The following is a 20,876-nucleotide window of genomic DNA, read 5'->3' as shown; positions in this document are numbered from 1 at the left end:
AGGTATCTATCGCATCTGCTCCCATAATGGGCATAAAGGTAGAACCTGGTTTAAAGTTCGTTGCACCCCCTCTTTGCTGTACCTCCATATGTGTCAACATCTGTGTATCACTTAAATTGACAGAATCATCTTCGTCTATCTCCCTTCTTAATTCTTCCAGGGATCGAATACCCTCCAGATCTTTACACAGTATCGTGCTCTCATCTGTCTCTCCAGCAGCCGCTGGTTTGGGTAAGGGAGGTTTCAATTTGAAGTATTTAAACAGCTTGAGTTTGCGGGTGTATTTAAACAGATCTATCCGTGTCTGTGTGAACTCGAAATTCTTTTCGGGGCAAAAGGTCAATCCCAATTTCAGGATATGTTTCTCCTCGGTAGTCAGGATTTTAGGAGTCAAGTTCACAATCGTGAGATTATCTTCGGTGCCTAGGTTTTCTTCTTGAAAGCACTCTTCATGCTCCTGGTTATTGGTGGCGAGCCTGCGGTTTTTGTGGCTCCAGCCCCCCCTCCTCGTCTTCCTCTTTGTGTTCTTCTTTCTGGGGGTTTGCCCATTCCTCCAGGATACTGCTTCGTGCGCATGACTTGATACTCCTCCTGAAAACCCGAGGACTCGATTACCTCGTCCTGACCATCCTCGCTTGACACCTCCTCTCCAGTTAGAGAAGATTCAGAGGTTTCGGGCACAAGAGTACTAGCCCCAGATTGCTTTTTCTTTCTCATTCTGAGTTCTTTGCGTGGTTGGTCATACTTCTTTGAGAAGGTAAGTACCCTTCCCATCCGATAGTCCTTTTCATCCCTCTCGAATTTCTCCTCCTTTCTCAGTTTGATTTTCTCCTCATATTTCTTTAATCTTTTTTCATTGCTTCACGTTTTTCTTCCAGTTTGGCTTGGGCAATATAGCATAAAGATGGGAGAGTAACCTCTTATATGGGGTATGCCCATACAGGGCGTTAGGATTTGGTTAATTGGTTGAATTTTGTGTAAATATATTGCGAGATTGCTCTTTGAATATATATGTGTAATACATTTTGCAACCATTACAAAATGGCGACCGCCATCTTATGATTGAATTATCTTTTAAGGTTAGTCCTACCTTTATGTTGATTACCCGTGCAACGCGGGAGTTTAAATACAATCGACTGTTGATTCTCAGCGTCTCATACCTGACGAAGGCCGAGTGCCGAAAGCGCTTGTGAGATTAAAATCTTTGCATCTATCTTTGGAGTGCTGCCTCCTAATTCCCAAGGATTGTGGGGAGGGATTGTCGGAGCTGACATTGTTGTCGGGTGCACCCCCGACTGGCAGGCACCCGCCTTGGAGTGCGACAGGCTGGTGCAAGGGAAGCCGATATTTGAATTCCTGTTGCACCGTGGATTCAACGCAGAATATACGAGCAGTTCTTTCAGCTACAAGGACGCTGGTTCACGAAGGAAACAATTGTAGCGCGTCCCCGGATGCTACCGGGTAAGAGATGAACTGCCTGTAATTCTTAGATACATTGTTGAAATACCACTGGCGAGATAGATACATTTTACGTGGTCACGGCTGTAACCACGTGGGGCGAAAATGTTTGATGAAACCGAGAGACGCAAAGCTGAAGAGGGCATGTTTAAAAATAAGAAGAAGGCCATGGGAGCGCAGGGAGCAGCGTCGGAAATCACAGACAAAAACGCGAATGATTTAAATATGAAATTATCTGCGTTAGAACGTCTTTATGAAAGGGAATGCAGAAAATGGTGGGAAGCCACGTCATTGCAGAACTACATAGATGTTAATCGTGTGCCCAGAGGATTAAGGATCTACACTATCCCTGCATACGAGAACCCTGATCCTGAACTATTGGACGCATGGGCGGAGCACACTGCCCAATCATGTAAGGGAAGTCTTATGATATTGGTACGCTTCGCCTGGTCCGATAGGGAGAAAGCCCTGGCCGCAATCAAAGACATAGAACATGACCTGTCTAAAGAGCAAGATCAACCCAAACTGGAAGAAAAACGTGAAGCAATGAAAAAAAGATTAAAGAAATATGAGGAGAAAATCAAACTGAGAAAGGAGGAGAAATTCGAGAGGGATGAAAAGGACTATCGGATGGGAAGGGTACTTACCTTCTCAAAGAAGTATGACCAACCACGCAAAGAACTCAGAATGAGAAAGAAAAAGCAATCTGGGGCTAGTACTCTTGTGCCCGAAACCTCTGAATCTTCTCTAACTGGAGAGGAGGTGTCAAGCGAGGATGGTCAGGACGAGGTAATCGAGTCCTCGGGTTTTCAGGAGGAGTATCAAGTCATGCGCACGAAGCAGTATCCTGGAGGAATGGGCAAACCCCCAGAAAGAAGAACACAAAGAGGAAGACGAGGAGGGGGGGCTGGAGCCACAAAAACCGCAGGCTCGCCACCAATAACCAGGAGCATGAAGAGTGCTTTCAAGAAGAAAACCTAGGCACCGAAGATAATCTCACGATTGTGAACTTGACTCCTAAAATCCTGACTACCGAGGAGAAACATATCCTGAAATTGGGATTGACCTTTTGCCCCGAAAAGAATTTCGAGTTCACACAGACACGGATAGATCTGTTTAAATACACCCGCAAACTCAAGCTGTTTAAATACTTCAAATTGAAACCTCCCTTACCCAAACCAGCGGCTGCTGGAGAGACAGATGAGAGCACGATACTGTGTAAAGATCTGGAGGGTATTCGATCCCTGGAAGAATTAAGAAGGGAGATAGACGAAGATGATTCTGTCAATTTAAGTGATACACAGATGTTGACACATATGGAGGTACAGCAAAGAGGGGGTGCAACGAACTTTAAACCAGGTTCTACCTTTATGCCCATTATGGGAGCAGATGCGATAGATACCTTTTCAGAAGCTGTAATTCAGGACTTGAAAATTCTCAGAAGTAGACATAAAACTGATCATGGTAAATCTAACTTCACCTATAAGCAAAGGATGTCTTTGAAAAAATTGTGTGAGGATTCTTCCCTGGTGTGTAAGCCCTCGGATAAGGGGGGCAACATTGTACTGCTTACTAAATTGCAATATGAACAAGAAGCACTGCGGCAGTTGAGTGATCCCAATACATACATAAAGGTGAATGAGTCAACATACAATAAGAGCATCCAGGATTACCACGACATGATATTTAAGTGGTACAACAGAAACATGCTAAACGGTGATGAACACTTATTCTTGAGATGTTTAAATCCTACAACCCCAACCTTTTATTATCTACCTAAGATACATAAGGATCCGGTAAATCCACCTGGGAGGCCTATTGTTGCCTCTCAAGGCAGCCTAACTGAAAACCTGTCTATCTATGTGGACTCCTTTCTCTCACCTCATGTGGTCAATTTAAAATCCTATCTGAAGGATACAAAACATTTTTTGAACTGTATTGAGAATATAGTTTGGTTAGAAGGGTATACCATGATGGTCATTGACATTGCCAGCCTATATACGTGCATTGAGCACGAAGAAGGATTACAGGCCATTTCCTGGTTCCTTGGGAGTAGACCAGTGAAGTATTACGAGCACAATAAAATGTTAATGGAATTTCTAAGATTTAGCCTCATGAACAACATTTTCCTGTTTGGAACCAACCTCTACAGACAGCTTACAGGCGTGGCTATGGGCACTTGCTCTGCCCCAAGCTTCGCGAATTTATTCGTGGGGCATTGGGAAGAGCAGGTAGCCTGGTCCAATACCAACAAAAAATGGAACGAACTGGTGAAATGTTGGTATCGTTACATAGACGACCTGTTCATTATCATTGAAGGATCAGTGGAGCAAGCTGAAGAATATCTGGAGGTACTCAATGATAATGAGAATAATTTGAAATTTACAGGAGAAATCAGCCAAAAGGAAGTGAACTATCTAGACTTGACTGTTTTCATTGAAGGAGGCAATCTGCATACCAAGCTCTATCGTAAAGCCACCGCTGGCAACTCAACGCTACATGCTACCAGTGGGCATCCTAAGAGCTTGGTTCACAGTATACCCTATGGTGAGCTTTTAAGGATAAGGAGGAACAATACTAAGGACGATGAGTTCAAAAAGGCCGCCAGCGATTGTATAAAAAGATTTAAAGCAAGGGGATACAATGCTATAACTTTACAGCAAGCATTGAGCAAAGTTGAAACCCTGAAAAGAAGTACATTGTTGGAAGACAAAGATAAGAACAAACAATCGCAGACTGGGCAATTCAGATTAATAACCACATACTCGAGGAACTCTCATGACATCAAACGCATCCTGCGGAAACATTGGAATATTTTGATGACGGACAATGTCATAAAACATGATCTGCCCTCCTATCCTATGATAACATTCAGAAAAGCAAGAGCATTGAAGGACTATTTGGTCCATAGTCACCATGATGAATCCAAACCTAAATCCAAAATTGAACCTATGAAGGGTTTCTTTCCCTGCGGAAGATGCAAGGCATGCAAGGGAAGTAAACGAGTAACTCAATACAGCATCCCAGGGGTCAAAGAGCCTAAAAGAATTTTGAAATTCCTCACATGTTCCACGCCTTACGTGGTGTACTGTCTATCATGTCCTTGTGGGAGAAGGTATGTGGGCAGTACCACCAACCCAGTAAAATTGAGGATACTGGAGCACCAAAGAGCAATACAGAATGCAGATGCAACTTATCCGGTTGCGAGACATTTTGATAAGGAGCATGCTCGCAACAGGGAATTGCTGACATTTTTCTGCTTAGACTCTGTCCCGGTGAGTGTAAGAGGTGGCGACAGACTCCAGAAATTAAGGCGTTTGGAATCTCGATATATAATTGATTTGCTAAGCAAAACGCCGGCCGGATTGAATATGCATGAGGACTTAGCCGTGCACCTGGGATGAATTGATTCATATTGACTGTAACTTTGCTTCACGTTTATCTACTGTATATATATAAGGATGTATGAACTTCTATTATGTAAATAACTTTATTCCATTAGGGTTGTGTACGTTGTTGAAAACGTAATGGATTTATGCCCATCTTGGGCAATATAGCATAAAGATGGGAGAGTAACCTCTTATATGGGGTATGCCCATACAGGGCGTTAGGATTTGGTTAATTGGTTGAATTTTGTGTAAATATATTGCGAGATTGCTCTTTGAATATATATGTGTAATACACTTTGCAACCATTACAAAATGGCGACCGCCATCTTATGATTGAATTATCTTTTAAGGTTAGTCCTACCTTTATGTTGATTACCCGTGCAACGCGGGAGTTTAAATACAATCGACTGTTGATTCTCAGCGTCTCATACCTGACGAAGGCCGAGTGCCGAAAGCGCTTGTGAGATTAAAATCTTTGCATCTATCTTTGGAGTGCTGCCTCCTAATTCCCAAGGATTGTGGGGAGGGATTGTCGGAGCTGACATTGTTGTCGGGTGCACCCCCGACTGGCAGGCACCCGCCTTGGAGTGCGACAGGCTGGTGCAAGGGAAGCCGATATATATATATATATATATATATATATCAGATTAACATCAATGCTGCCAATCTTAAATTCACTTCAAATATTAGTGAGAGCAGCATTGATTTTTTAGACGTCAAGATGTACAAAAAAGAAGGGAAAGTGTGCACTACCCTGTATAGGAAAGACACTGCTGGCAATCTAACTTTGCATGCCAGCAGTGCTCATCCCAAACATATGATAGGCAACATTCCTTATGGGGAATTCTTGCATCTAAAGAGAATATGCAATAACAAGTGAGATTTAACCAGATGCACAGAAGAGGCATATCATACATTTAAACAAAGGGGCTACAGTGATAAGATCTTGAAAATAACTTTGAATAAGACAAACGAAAGATCGAGGGAATCTTTATTTAATAACAACTTGGAAAAGAGTGAGGATAATGATTCTGCCCCTAGAATGATAACTGCCTTCAGTAAGCAGGAGAGAAAGGTGAGAGGCATCATCAAGCGTCATTGGCCAATTGTGTTAACTGACGGTGTTCTGTCCACCAGATTACCACCGCAACCCACAGAAAGGGCGTTTCGAGGCGTACGCAAATAGGGAAGGCTTGCCCAGAGTTAGCAGCTGCTAAAACGTGGATGCAACCTAAAAATGTTTTTACAAAATGTGGTACTTGCAGAGTTTGCAAGTTTGGTAAAAACACCACACACTATATATCTCCGTTTTGTCCAGAAGAAATAGCCATTAGGGGCAACTTCTCATGCAGAACAGAATTTGCAGTATATATCCCGACATGCACCTGTGGACTCCAGTATGTGTGGAGTACAAAGTTACAGGTGCATGTCAGCAGAATGCAGCATTTACGTTCCATTGTCAATAACGATACTACATACCCGGTAGCTCGCCACTTCAAACAGATACATAACAATGATCCGAGTTGTTTTAGTTACTTTGTGGCAGCTGCCGTTCCTAAACCCAGACAGGGAGGTGACCGAGCAAAAGCCCTTAGGCAGCTAGAGTCAAAATTGATACTAGAACTGGATTCTAAGCATCCTCATGGGTTAAACAAAACGGAGGACTTACACAATTTTTTATAGTCGATCGTTTTCTCGCCGTAGTCAGAGAATATCAGTATGTAGCCCGTTTGGTAGCACTAGAATTTACTTATTTTTGCATAATATGTAAAGAAATGAACCAATTGTTGATATAACTGAAATTTTGCAGCAGCGACTTTTTAGCAGTGGAGGAACATTGAATGTGGATTTTTTTCATGTCCAGATATACTCCATTAATAAGGACCTATACAATGTAAACGTCTTTTTTAATGAAATGGTATGTTTTTTATAATATTTAGAAAATATTATAAGACTATTAGTATCAGTACTTTAATATTTTGAATGGATTTTTAGGGGGCACTTTTTACATAATAGGAAGAATATGACACATATATAGTTATGGATGGGGTCTCAAAAAATGATGGAACAGATACCCTAAATAAACAATAATAGATAGCTGCATTTAAGCAGGAAGCTAACATGTGGAAATGTAGAATTCAAATAAATAGTGCAATAGCAACAATTTGCACAATTTGTAAATGAATTATATAGAAATGTTATTTTTATATTTTTTTAATATATTTATGTTTTTTAACAAATATATTTATATTATATTTAGAATTCCTGGCATTTTGCACATGAAAAAAATAAAATAAAAATCACCTTTGTATTTATACGGGGATAATAGACTGTTTCATGGATCTATCATCATAAATGAGATGACCTCAGCACATATGGACACAGCAAGAATTAAATTAAGACATTGCTGTAAGAAAAATGAAATAACATTATCCATGCAGACAATTTGGAAGTTGGACAAAGAAGAAAGATCTGTGTTCATAGTGTACTTATACAAGCATATGTATTCCTTTGGTTTCTATTCATGGTGCCTTATCACGTGGTGTTGCATTTACATATAAAAAAATTGCGTTTCTAGCTTTCAAAGAGTGTGACCAAGGGCAAGTGTTGCCCGAAACGCGTTACCAGGAAGCAAGAATAAATCTAATTTTGCCTGCAGTTCCAATGGTTTGTGATTCTTTTTGTGGCAGAAGCAGTGTACATTGGTGCTGTGAGCCAATGAGGGATCTGGTGGATTTTTTATATATGGACTCACTAAACATTCACTTTTTAATATTAACGGGAAAGGTGTACAAACAGGCACTACTTGCAATTACCAATTGTAGTATTGCATGCGGACAGGGATGCTCGAATTAAGTCATCTTGGGTTGGCAGTAGCCCACTTGGGCGTGGTAATTGAGGAATGACTTTGCCCACTGGGGCGGAACTTGGAGCAATATTTTAAAGTGGGTTGTCCTTCTAAAGTGTGTTGTCCATTTGAAAACATTCAAACTTTATTATACCGGACGCGTGTACATCTATGCATATTTCACCGTTTGGCTCGTGACTTCATATCTGAATTGAGAACTTCTACAGCCTTATTTAAGGATTTATATGGCTGTATATGTATATTATAATTATTACACAAAAACGAGGACCATTTATGTACTTTGTTGTGGTCGCGGAGTAATTGTATGACAATCGCGGCCAATTGAAACAGTATCATAAGTTGTAACACTGAGATTCTGGACATTTGAAAAATAATGAGAAATGTATTTTGTGCATATATGCTTACTGTCTATATGTTTTTATGCTCCTTAAAACATGTCCGCCATACTGGCACCTATTCTTATTCACATGGGTGATATTCCTATTTCTATGTCAAATGAAACTGTAAAAGGACAATTGTTTGGTCTCCACAGGTAAACGTGATGAAGCCGCATGGCGAAACGCGTTGTTTCCTGCTGATTAAAATTACGCACAGCAACTCTTCGTGTGTCGGATACGTCTGTTCGTGTGAATGGAGTATTTTGCTGGATATATCGGGTGACCGGGAGCCCCACTCCCACCCACTTGTGAGCGTGACTGGTTCTTCACCGGAACTTTGGTGTTTTGAAATATATATATTTATATATACATATATTTATTTTCACTGAAAAAACCATAGGTTTCACATTTGTTATAGTTAGGAATTAGCATTTAAAAAACCTTTGAAATTCACTGAAAAAAACCATAGGTTTCACACCAGTTATAGTTAGCTAAACATTTTACTAATACAAAACCATTGAAATTCCCACGTTATAGTTAGTTGGACTCACTATAACTCGCGCGCCCAATTGGCTCGCGCGCCCGCAATCCACTGCTGATGATGTCACATTTTACATCATTCATGACATGGCCAGTGACATCACTGATGACATCTCAAATGACATCACTGATGACATCACTGATGACATCATCCAGTGAATGTGTGTTCCTGTACAATTAAAATGTGTTTAACACATTGAAGAATGAGTGTATGTAGGAGTGTCTGGATAATGGATTTAGTAGGTGCGTGACTGACTGTATGAGTGGGAGATTAAATGTGTCTTATTGAATGCTTGGGTTAGTGACTAAACTGTTAGAATGTGTGCATCATTATGTCTGTTGTGTAAGCTGCTCCATGTATTGATTAGTAGCTATATGACTGGCTATATGGGTTAATGATTGGTAACCCAAGTATTTGTATGTGAGGGTGAGTGTGAGTTGAGGTGGCTGGGAGGTGTGTGACTGTGCATAGATGTGTGAGCAGTTGATTCACTTGGTGTATGGGTTCAAGAGTGGAAAAAGCTGTATAGGCGGTTTACTGTGTGCATGGGTGTGTTGGTGAGTGAATGGATATCTCAGTGCTACATGTCCAAGTAAGTACATATGTAAAACACCGTGCATGTGAGAGTTGGCATATATAAATGTCTATATAGGATAGCCTGTGACTGCATAAGTGACTGTATCTATCAATGTGTACTTGTATCAGTGATTGTAAAAGAGAGTAAGTCTGTGTTAGTCTATGTTTAAATAAGTAAGGTTTTGTGTGTATAACTGTGTAGTTGTGGAAATGGGAGTGTGATTGATTATTTACATGACGGACTAGGTGTGTGAGTAACAGTGTGTGAGTCTCTGTATAGGTGTATGAGTGCATATGTTAGTGTTTTTTTGATGAGTGACTGTATGTATGAGTGATTGTATGGGTGAATGAGTGGATGTGTGTGTAGACCTAAAAATCAGTGAGTGTGTATGTGGTAAGTGGTATTACTGTGTCAATGGTTTCAGGAATGGTAGTTTGTATTTAAAACTGGGTGTATCAAGGTTAGATTAGAGTGTAAGGAGGTGTATTATATTATCACATGGATGATGGCATCAGTGATGTCATCAGTGATGTCATTTGAGATATCAGATGTGAAACCTATGGTTTTCAGTGAATTTTAAAGGTTTTTTAAATGCTAATTCCTAACTATAACATGTGTTAAACCTATGTTTTTTTCAGTGAATTTGCAAGGTTTTTAAATGCCAATTCCTAACTATAACGTCTGTGAAACCTATGGTTTTTTAGTGAATTTGCAAGGTTTTTTTAAATGCTAACCCCTACATAAAATGTGTGAAAATCTTTGTTTTTTTTTAATGAATATAAATACAACATCAAAACACTGAAAGTTTTTCTCTTTTCTTTACTGCCATTCCCTTAGTTTTTCATTCCCCTTAACTCACTCCTCTACCTATAGTCCCCTTCTTTCACTCACTCTTCGTCTCCTCTTTTGTCACTCATCATACTCCCCTTTTCTCACTCTTTCTCTTAGTCCCTTCCTTCCCTTCACTCAGTCATTTCTATCACTCATTTATGCACCACGCTTTCATTCAAAAAAATGGACAGTGTATTTGGAACATACCTCTTTTTAGAGAACTGAATGAGTTCTGAAAATAACTTTTTTTGTTGTTTTATATTTTTTTAGCTTTTTTTAAAGTTATTTTTTTTTGCAAAAAATTCAGTAACTGCAACGTAGAAACTGTTCAACAAGAACAAAATAAATGAAAAATATAAAAAAAAATTAGCTCCTTTCAGAGCATTTATTATTCTGAATGCTACGTTCAATTACATTCAGGCTCTGTTCACCAAAAACAATATCAAAACATTTGTTGCATCGCATATGCACATGTGCCAAATATGGCTTAAGGTCCATTTCTGCTGTTGTTGGCAATGGAGGTGGAGCTGTAGATGTGCTGGCCACAGCTGGTGGAATCTGCTGGGAAAGAGCTCTTGTGGCTGCTTGGGCATATTGCACAGGGTGGACATTATTTACATGTCTTATTATAGTATGGATTGAAAAAGAGTATTTTTTAAGGAGGGTTGCCCCTTGAAAGAACCGTACCACAAAGGGTACACGTTACTTTAGGGTAGTGTTCTTCAATCTGTGGGGCGGGCCCCCCTGGGGGGGCTCGACGCCATCCCAGGGGGGGCGCGACGCCATCCTAAACTCTTACCATTGTTTCCCACTTCGCAAGTCGTTTTCTCTCCGGTATTTCTTTACCCATTACAAATGGGGATTTTAGATTGGCCAGCTCCGGAACAGCAGCCCAATCAACAAACGTCACCACTGACGTTTCACCAATGTTTTCTACCCAACGGTATCCTCACACAAAGAACGTTCTTTAGAGTTTTGCATACGCAGGCAGCCGTCACCATAGTGATGAGCACGAGTCCTGATATTGACAAACACCTGCCTGCTCCTCTGCACCACACCACGGGGCGCACAGAGGGCCTTTTCATACCGCCTCGGAGTGGGCGTGAAATCCAAGACCAATTAATTAGGCACGGCAGGGATTCTATTAGAGGCTGTCAACAGCAGATAAGAAGCAAAAAGTGAGCGTCGATAAAAAATGTGCGATTGAAATGACTTCTACAGTTTAGTTGGTCTAAAAACGTTCTTTGTGTGAGGATACCGTTGGGTAGAAGCTTCTCCCCAAGTGGCTGATAGCAGGAATAAGGGAAACTGAGCATATTTATAAAACAGGAGGCGATGGGCCCGATTGTTCTTCCTCCACTGCAAATGTGGGAGTATAGAGACGCGTCAACAGCAACTATTAGTGAATGCCTTTTCTTCTGCTTTATTATTATTTAAACAAGCAAGTGTTGAAAAAGCATTCTCGTGCTTCCAACCTCCTCCTTGAAGTATGAACGGTCTCAACTTACAGATTCCGTTTGGACTTCAAGGAGGAATCACGCACTCCAGTGGTGACTTAATTATACTTACATAAATAATCAAATTATCTTCAAACCTGCTTCGTTGGATCGTCTTTATTTTGGCAAGAAGCACTTCATTTCACACAGTGAAGTAGTTTGCTGGTCTCTTGGCGCCTCACCAACAGGTAAGTGGAGTGAGCTTTTGTAATGGAATTTCGCCCTAATATACTGCTGGGCCATTTAGTGCTGCCCAGTTTTCGATGGTGGGTGAGTGAGTGAGTGAGTAAGTGAAGGGGTGGGTGGATGTCAGAGTGGTTTAGTGAAAGGGTGAATGAAAAGGGTGGATGGGTAATGAGAGAAAGTATGGATGGGTGAATGGGAGGGTGGATGGATGAGAGAAAAGATAAATAGATGGATGGATGGGTGGATGGATGAGTGAAATGATGGATGGATTGATAAGTGAAAGGGTGGATGGATGAATGAAAGGGTGGACGTAAGGATGGATGAGTGAGTGAAAGGGAGGGTAGAAGAGTGAAGGAGTGAAAGGGTGGATGGATGAGAGAGGATGGATGAGTGAGAGGGTCAATGGATGGATTCATGAATGGATGAGTAGATGGGTGGGTGGATGGATGGAAGGCTGGATGATGCCTAAGAGAAAGGGGGATGGAGAGAAAGGGAGGATAGATGGATGACTAAAAGGGTGAATGGGTGGATGGATGAGTAAGTGAAAGAATGGGTGGATGAGTATACAGATGGATAGGGGGAAAGGGTGGATGGAGGGATGGATGAGTGAAACGGTGGATTGAAGGATATATGATGAGTAGGTTTGCAAATGGTTGAATATGTGTGGCCATGGATGGGTACACAGATGGTGAAATCAATGAATGGTGAAAGACTGAATGATGGATGAAAGAATGATTACACCTTGTAGCCCCATTATCTTCAGAACATTGACGTTCACATTTATATGAGTCATTGTCTTTATAAAATGTGTGTGATGTAAAGCACTCCAACTCCCTGCCGTACATACTTGGGATGAGTAGCACTATAAAATAAATCAAATACACATGAGGGACTGTCTATACGAAGATGAGGGGCACCATTGGAGGGTGGTAGTAGCAAGGCGGACTGGCCGCACCGAGTATCAGGCGTTTCTCTGAGAGGCTGGAAAGGTAGGGGCGGGTTTGTTACTGGGGTCCGGCACTGCAAAGTTCGGTGTATATCCAGCATTCTTTAGGCAACATTAAAAGGGGCATCACATATTCAGGTGTGGTTCACCAGGGTCTGGTGACTAATGTACCTGCTGGAAGATTGAGTTTTGAGCTGTGTAATAAGCCTCTGTCATTCAACCGCACCCACTCACAAACCTGCAGTTAGCCTAACACACTTATTTTGTTGGACATTATTTGCCGGATATGGCCCGGGATATGAAGGTGGCGGTTGGTTATGTGGTGTACGATTCCAGAAATGTGTGTCAGGTGGCGGGGGGGCCCGACATTTAAAACAAATCCGCTGGGGGGGCTCAGCCTACAAAAGTTTGAAGACCTCTGCTTTAGGGGCATTTACCTTTTTGAGTCCCTCAGGAAAAGTAAAAAACTTCCAAATAAAAGAAGATTTCCCCTTTTTGGCTTGCTGGCGATATTCTATGTGGGAGTCAGAAGAAGAAGATGTTGTTTCCTGTCTTTCTGCCATCCTGTTGTTTTTTTCTGCTTCCAGCTCCAAAAAGGGTCATTCTTCCAGGAGAATAAAGCAAATAGTGAGGGAAATGGGTGGGGTTTTTGAAGATTCTAGATCTGAAACTACTATGAACCAATGAAAAGTGTTGTTTTCGAGTCACATGACTTGACGTGCGCTCGGGTGCGCGCACCCGGTCGCGCACGCCACTTTAAAATGGCGTTTTGCCCGATTTTCATAAAAGTTTCAAAACGTGAAAAGGAGGCAAGGTAGACACTCCCTGACCCCCTAGAGCTTCTCAGGGGGTCTCTAAAGAACCCAGAAGGGCAAAACTTATCGACGGCGGTCTGCGACGAGGCAGGCAGCCTCACTTAACATACACCACGGCTGTTATTTCCTCTTTGGAAAAGCAGCAGTCACGGACACAACAGAGTTCTTTGCAGCAACCTTGATTTATTAGCACACAGGACCGGCAAGTTTAAACTCAACGCGTTTCAGGATCACTCCCTTGTTCAAGAGTGCCTGAGCCTATGTTACCTTACATTTTATACATCACACGTGATTCCCTTTCACCATAGTTAGTGAAGACAGACTTTGCTCTTTGGAGATTAACTTTTCAATCGGTTTAAGCATAAACGCTAAAAAACATAATTGTCATAAACCCAAAATGAGACGCTGATAAAAATACATTATAGCGTATGTCTTTCAGTGTCGTGACTCCCGTTAGTGAGTGTTCGTTCGTGCTCATTAAATAAAGTTATTTTTAAAGAGACAGTGTGCCACTTTGTAAAAACCACAGAGATGTTACTGGAAATGATCACTATCTGCCTCAAACAGAACTACTTCCTCTTTGATAACAAAATCTATCACCAAACCCTCGGTACATCAATGGGGACCTGTTTTGCGCCGTCTTTTGCAAGTCTCTACATGGGGTATTGGGAGGAGGAATTAGTAAGTAAACTAGCACAATTTAAAGACAAAGTCTCAATGTACACAAGGTACATTGATGATATTTTTTGTATATGGGGTGGAACGGAAGAAGCTAATTAATTTGTTAGAGCATTAAACATCAATTGCTTTAATCTCCACCTCACATCACAATGGTCTAAGAAATCATTGGAATTTCTCGATCTTTGTCTATTGAGAACTACAGAATTGAGAGCTGTCTCTTTAGAAAGAGCACTGCGGGGAACAGTCTCCTACACGCCAAAAGTTGCCATTCCAACGCACTTCTTCAAAGCATACCACTGGGAGAGCTCCTGCGAGCCAAGCGAAATTGCAGCACGGCTAATAAGTTTGAAATCGAATCTAAAGTCCTGATTGGACGTTATTTAAAAAGAGGGTACACTCAAAAAACAGTAAATAAAGCTTTGATTGAAGTGTCCAAACGTCCAAGGGAATCTTTGCTTGTAGAAAAGGTAAAAGAGAGAGAAGAGGACATTGCAAGCAAGGAAGACACTAATCAGATTATAAGATTCATAACTACATAAAATAAACAAACACATGCAGTGCGGAAAAGTTAGAATACATTTTGGCCTACCCTAGGAACAGATAAAGATCTTGCTGGCTGCATAGGGTTACACCCACAAATCACATACAAGAGAGCTAGATCTCTGAGAGATACTCTGTGTAGAACTGTAGAACCAACTAAGACAGGGATATCAGGAATCCAAGGTTTCTACACATGCAGAAGCTGCAAAGCCTGCAAGAACAGCAGAAACAAGAAAGAGCGTATACGGTCCTCAGAATGCAAGCCCTATGTGATTAAAAAGCACACTTCGTGCAACACCGAATACGCTGTATATGCTCTATTTTGTCCGTGTGGTTTGGCCTACATAGGGAGTACCATCCATAAGGCCAAAATACGGATCTTAGAGCATTTAAGTGCAATAAAGAACTGTGACAAGGCCTACCCTATGGCCCGCCACTTTCAAAGTCACCATGAACAGAACACCAATTTGTTGAGTTTGGTGGTATTAGACTTTGTAAAGGCAGATGTGAGGGGAGTAAACAGATTAAAAGAACTTCGCAGATTAGAGTCTTAGCTGATCAAACAATATAGGACTCTTACTCCTTCAGGCCATAACTTCGATGAGGAGTTAGCTGTACATTTGCGGTAATCAGTCCGTATATATGTGGTTAATGAGATTCTGGTATTCAATTATGTATATATGTATCTTCTTACAGCCTACACAGAACTGCTTTATGCCGCATAGCAGATTGCATTTTTAACAGTTTTTTAATTGTAATTATTAATTTGAATTTATGTTACTTTATATGATGTGGGTGATGTGTTGTCATTTTTGTTTATTTTAGACCTGACTTGCTTAAGTTGAAGAATCGGTGAAGAAGTCTAGTATTGAGATGTTTATATCGGCCGCATTATGAAACGTTGGTGCGCAGCCCACTTGGGCAATAGACTTTAACCTTGTTTACTGATGAATGACATGCCCACTGGGACGGAATCAGTAGGAAATAGTACGGCGGAGAGGTTTATATCCGTCATATAAAGAAACGTTGGTGCTCAGCCCACTTGGGCAATAGATTGTATCCTTGTTTACTGATGTATGACATGCCCACTGGGCGCAATCAGTAGGAAACATGACTCCGTGATTATAGAGGAGTCAGGATCGGCATTTGCTGGTGGTTACAAAGTGGCACACTGTCTCTTTAAATTGTAACTTTATTTAATGAGCACGAACGAACACTCACTAACTGGAGTCGCGGCACTGATAGACATACGCTATAATGTATTTTTATCAGCGTCTCATTTTGGGTTTATGACAATTATGTTTTTTAGTGTTTATGCTTAAACAGATTGAAAAGTTAATCTCCAAAAAGCGAAGTCTGTCTTCACTAACTATGGTGAAAGGGAATCACGTGTGATGTATAAAATGTAAGGTAACATAGGCTCAGGCACTCGTGAACAAGGGAGTGATCCTGAACAAGGGAGTGATCCTGAAACGCGTTGAGTGTAAACTTGCCGGTCCTGTGTGCTAATAAATCAAGGTTGCTGCAAAAAACTCTGTTGTGTCCGTGACTGCTGCTTTTCGAAAGAGGAAATAACAGCCGTGGTGTGCGTGTGTATATATATATATATATATATATATATATATATATATATATATATATATAAAACCTTCACCCCACTTAATATGTGTGGCTCATCCTTGTTCTTTTAGAGCGAGTTTGTGAGAAAATATACATATATATATACATATATATACATATACATATATACATATACATATATACATATATACATATATACATACATATATATACATATACATATACATATATACATATACATATATATATATATATATATATATATATATATTCACTGAAAAAACCATAGGTTATAGACCATATATAGTTAGGAATTAGCATTTACAAAACCTTGAAAATTCACTGAAAAAACCATAGGTTATAGACCATATATAGTTAGGAATTAGCATTTAGAAAACCTTATTTTACTCACACAAAACCATTGAAATTCCATATATAGTTAGTTGCACTAACTATATATCGCGCACCCGCAATCCACTGCTGATGATGTCACATATTACATCATTCATGACATGGTCAGTGACATCACTGATGACATCACTGATGACATCATCTAGTGTCTGTGTGTTTTTGTAAAGTTTAAATACGTTTTACATATTGAAGAATGACTGGATGGATGGAAGACTGAGTGTGTGTGTGGCTGGCTGGGAGGTGTGTGACGCTGTGCATATCAATGTGTACTTGTATCAGTGATTGTATAAAAGAGTAAGTATGTGTTAGTATATGTGTGAAAAGTATGGTGTTCTGTGTTTAACTATAGATGAGGAAATCGAAGTGTGATTGATTCTTCACCGGACTGACTAGGTGTATGAGTGCATATGATAGTGTTCTAATAATAACTGACTCTATGTATGAGTAATTGTATGGGTGAATGAGTGAATGTGTGTGTAGACGTACGAATCAGTGAGTGCGTATGTAGTAACTGGTATTGGTGTGTCATGATGTCATCAGTGATGTCATTTGAGATGTCATTTCAGATGTCATTTCAGATGTCATTAGTGATGTCATCAGTGATGTCACTGAAGTATGGTGTTCTGTGTTTAACTGTATAGATGAAGAAATGGAAGTGTGATTGATTCTTTACAGGACTGACTTGGTGTGTGAGTAACTCCATGGATGAGTGGCAGTGTGTGACTGTCTGCATAGGTGTATGAGTGCATATGATAGTGTTGTAATAATGAGTGACTGTATGTATGAGTGATTGTATGGGTGAATGAGTGAATGTGTGTGTAGACGTAGGAATCAGTGAGTGCGTATGTAGTAACTGGTATTGGTGTGTCATGATGTCATCAGTGATGTCATTTGAGATGTCATCAGTGATGTCATCAGTGATGTCATTTGAGATGTCATCAGTGATGTCATCAGTGATGTCATTTGAGATGTCATCAGTGATGTCATCAGTGATGTCACTGACCATGTCATGAATGATGTAATATGTGACATCATCAGCAGTGGATTGCGGGTGCGCGATATATAGTTAGTGCAACTAACTATATATGGAATTTCAATGGTTTTGTGTGAGTAAAATAAGGTTTTCTAAATGCTAATTCCTAACTATATATGGTCTATAACCTATGGTTTTTTCAGTGAATTTTCAAGGTTTTGTAAATGCTAATTCCTAACTATATATGGTCTATAACCTATGGTTTTTTCAGTGAATTTCATTGGTTTTTTAACAGCTAATATCTGTAGCTGTAAAATGTATTCTTCTTTAAATCCAAAAATATATTTTATATGTTTATTAATAATTTTTTTTTTTAATATTTTTTTTTCTTTGTTCCCGCTTCGCGAATCGGGAAGCTTCCCGTTAGCTGACCTTGATGCCGCGAAATAGACCGCGAGCCAGTAAACGTTTCTTTACCGCAACTGCCGCGTTAGAAAACAACATCGTGACGCCTCCCGTCCGCATGACGTTTCGCGTTGTCACGTGATACGTCATATGACGTGCTACGTTAGCGAACTGGTACGCTTACCGAGTCGCAAAGCACAGGTTTCTGGAAGCAAACCGGGAGGCCCTGCAAAGCGCTTAACGTAAACACAGCAGGTCATGTGACTTGGTAATAACACTTTTCATTGGTTCATTTCACTTTTGGTTTCCTAATGATGTAAGACTAGGTCATATAATCTAAAATGAACACTTTTCATTGGTTGAGAACTATTGTTTTTCCCAAATGATGAAAATCCCTCCTTCTTTCCTCACTCTGACTTTCATCATTGTGAGAGAAAGACCCTTTGTTACCAGTGAGCAATGGCTTCTTTAGTAGCTTCAGCTGGTGCTTCCCCACCACCTCCACCACATCCAAGGAAGAGTGGACCACCTGCTCAAGTTATAATTCAGCAAGAAGAGGAAGAAGAGGAACAGGACGACGAGCACGAAGAGAGGCACTTTTTGCCTGAGGAGCCCAGGACGTCTCACCGGAAAGAAAACTTCATTTGGCAATTTTTTAAAATTCCCAAAGGTCAGAAAAAAGTAAATGCAAGATACGTAACTTGCCTTATATGTCAAGATAGACTGTCCAGAGGGACCGACAAAAAATACAGTTTCGGAAACTACACAATGCATCGCCATATGACTAGGTGGCATCCTAACAACTACAGTGCTGCACAGTTTCGTAACGACCTAGATAATCTCCCTATTATGGCCAGAAGATCTGTTGTACCGGAAGTAACGGGACCAGAGGGCAGGGAGATGGTGCCAAATATTCAAACGAGATTTCATGAAGTAAAACACGTCTGCGTATATTGCAATGGATTCATTTGCTACGGAGAAAGAAGCATCACTCTGATCAACAGAGCTATTGACTATCATATGCAAGTTTGTACGAAACGCCCCAAATAATAAATACTTTTTTTTTGTTTTGTTGCTCCTGTTGAGCCCTTTACAATGAATCGTTTTCATTGCCCCCTGCAAGAAAAACCCAAAAAAATATAAAACTGTTCAGAAAAATTCAAAAAAAGTAAAAAAAATGTTCAGAAAAATAATAAAAAAAATATAAAACAACAAAAACAATTAAAAAAAAAGTTTTTTCAGAACTACCTCCCCGTTATTAAAAAATTGGTACAATATTTGGAACTGTGCCAACCTCTATTTCTCGTAGTTCGCTTCCCAGTTCGCTCGCCGGTACGCGAACCGGAAGTGAACCAAAATTTTTTTTTTTTAAAAAAAGAACAGTAAGTATAAGGGAAGGAAACAGACACTTATGTTAAAAGAAAGACAGCTATAGGGGAGTAAACTAGAGATACTATTACCCGTAATCCACTGCTGATGATGCCAAATATTACATCATTCATGACATGCTCAGTGACATCATCAGCAGACGATTGCGGGTTTTTTGGCAACGTGCCTTATCCACGGTTTAATAACGCTGCCTTTTGCTTTATATAAGTTTTCAAATTGTATGAAATATATACCAATAGGTCGTTATGAACCTTTAGGTAGTGCTTTTCTTCATGAGGTCTGGTCGCTTCCATACACATACAGATGTTTCAAAGATGATCAAGAAGTTTATCTGAATGGAGAGGAATGCACTGAGACGCCAGATCATTCACTAATGTGTAGGCACATACAGTTACACGGTTCATGCAACAAACACCGACCAAATATGGCTTGCGTGTTGCAAGGCACGCCAGTTCCTGCTATCATCCCCACGTTCAAGTTGTTGGAAAATGGTAGTTATTTGATGCTCAATAATGAAGATTGTTCTGGGTTAATTAAAAGTATTCCTTTTATCGTAACAGTAAGTGAACGGGTTATTTGCTGCAGAAATGTTCTATTTCCTCCCACACATGAACATAGGGAGTTTTCAATCTGGCCACAAATACCAACCTTGGGAGCAGATTTCAACGGCATGGCAAGAATAAGAGCTCTTTTGTCTCAGAGAGAGGTGGCCTTGAGTTCGGCCCGTGAAACTTTCGTGCTTCACATAGCGAACACCCGTACAGAGGTGCAGACCCTTTTCAATACAGATTCGCCTTTCCATTTCAGCAAGATGGTTCGGACTATCTTTAACGCGTCCTCCACAAAGGGCCTGGCGCACTTTTTTAAAGTTGTTACCAGTGGTCTCGTGACTTCATTTGAGAAAATCTTTGGAGTCATCCCTGCTTTCTTTCATTCTATTTTTTTCCACTGTGCTTCGTGGATTCCCATTTTTACTTGCATTACCAGCGGACGCTCTTGTGCTTTTTTACATTTTTAAATATGGATGTCCCTCCTGTGCAAGCTCCCGCCCTGCAGCTGCTGACACTGTTCCGCAATCGCATGCTAGAATATTATGGCACAATGCCGTTGGCGATATTAAGCACGGCATATGGATTATCTTTTCGATTCTCCTACTTCACCTGTGTCCAGCCTGTATTTCACTGCCTGACCTGTGATTTCGATTGGGCCATTGATTTGTGTCTCTGCGGACCGGTTTCTCCGGACGTCGACTTTAATCAGCTGATGACTCCTATCATTACTCACGAGTTGGTTTGTCCTGGCGAAAGGATTATGGCTGTGGCATTGATGCATGGACTAATTGGTCCCTGGAATTTACTGGCGGCAACACAGTCTTTCTTGGAACAGAGCTTTCTTGAAAACCCACCGAGCT

The 20,876-nt window shown here is 40.6% G+C and overlaps 1 protein-coding gene across 3 annotated transcripts in view; it reads right to left on the bottom strand.

Moving 5' to 3' along the window:
* Positions 1–20,876, bottom strand: part of IRF6 (interferon regulatory factor 6) — a 482,736-nt gene that overhangs the window by 255,565 nt on the left and 206,295 nt on the right. The window lies entirely within an intron of this gene.

This window comes from Lissotriton helveticus, chromosome 5_1 (genome assembly GCF_964261635.1).
Source record: "Lissotriton helveticus chromosome 5_1, aLisHel1.1, whole genome shotgun sequence".
NCBI classification, from domain to species: domain Eukaryota; kingdom Metazoa; phylum Chordata; class Amphibia; order Caudata; family Salamandridae; genus Lissotriton; species Lissotriton helveticus.
This window is presented reverse-complemented; position numbering and strand designations above follow the sequence as displayed.